Source organism: Arvicanthis niloticus, chromosome 25, assembly GCF_011762505.2.
Source record: "Arvicanthis niloticus isolate mArvNil1 chromosome 25, mArvNil1.pat.X, whole genome shotgun sequence".
NCBI lineage: Eukaryota > Metazoa > Chordata > Mammalia > Rodentia > Muridae > Arvicanthis > Arvicanthis niloticus.
Window position 1 is genome coordinate 37,475,778 of NC_133433.1, and position 1,134 is coordinate 37,476,911.

Consider the following 1,134-nt stretch of genomic DNA (forward strand, 5'->3'; position numbering starts at 1 on the left):
TTGAGATACTGTGTAAATTTGGATTTGTCATGGAATATTTTGGTTTCTCCATCAATAATGATTGACAGTTTTGCTGGGTATAGTAGTCTGGGCTGGCATTTATGTTCTTTTAGGGTCTGTATGATATCGGTCCAGGATCTTCTGGCTTTTATGGTCTCTGGTGAGAAGTCTGGTGTAATTCTTATAGGTCTGTCTTTATATGTTACTTTGCCTTTTTCCCTTACTGCTTTTAGTATTTTTTCTTTGTTTTGTACATTTGATGTTTTAACTATTATGTGGCGGGAAGTATTTCTTTTCTGGTCTAAACTATTTGGAGTTCTGTAGGCTTCTTGTATATTTATGGATATCTCCTTCTTTAGGTTTTGGATCTTTCCTCTATAATTTTGTTAAAAAACATGAAATTCTTCACGAATTTGCGTGACATCCTTGCGCAGGGGCCATGCTAATCTTCTCTGTATTGTTCCAATTTTAGTGTATGTGTTGCCGAAGCGAGCACGTGTGTTCAATTTTTTATCTTATTTTTTTTATTTTATAATCATCCTTTAGAAACCTGTTTGTTTTCCAATAAAAGACAGAAAGGACATTGATCTGGATAAGAGGGGAGATTTGCAAAAACTAATTAGGAGGAATAGAGGGACAGGAAAACATAATCAGAATATATTGTGTGAGAAAAAAGTCTATTGTCAAAGCAAAAAAAAAAAAAAAGCAAATAATATAAGCTGGGACTCTCATTGTCTGCTTTTCTATGGCTATTAAACCACAGAATAGGAGGTGGGGAGGTGAAGCTAATTAACTAGCAAAAGTTTCCAAGTTCAAGATGAAATCCCAGACTTTTAGATTGTAGTCATTTTTCCCTTAATATCTGCAGTGTTCTTGTCTTCTCATGTTCTGCTCTCTCTCCCTGCAAGCCCCTTTGCTCAGTACATGACACATAGATCAGTACATGTAGGGAGACAGCATGATTCCTCTGGGCAAAATTAAAAAAGAACCAAACATCACTTGTGTACTACCTTCTCTGTGTTCAGCAAATGGGCTGAAATATCTGCATGCTACTGTTCTTACTCTGAAGTTTGCTCATTTGCTTTATGTAGTACTATAGGAATAAGCTTAGAAACTTATAAATTTTCTATTGCG

At 35.4% G+C, this 1,134-nt stretch overlaps 1 non-coding gene across 1 annotated transcript; it reads right to left on the reverse strand.

Annotated features, from left to right (window-relative positions):
- Positions 1-389: 389 nt before the first annotated feature.
- On the reverse strand, positions 390-496 carry LOC143438670 (U6 spliceosomal RNA). Its single transcript, XR_013107375.1, has one exon. It is a non-coding gene; the product is annotated as a U6 spliceosomal RNA (small nuclear RNA).
- Between the last annotated feature and the right edge of the window lie 638 nt (positions 497-1,134).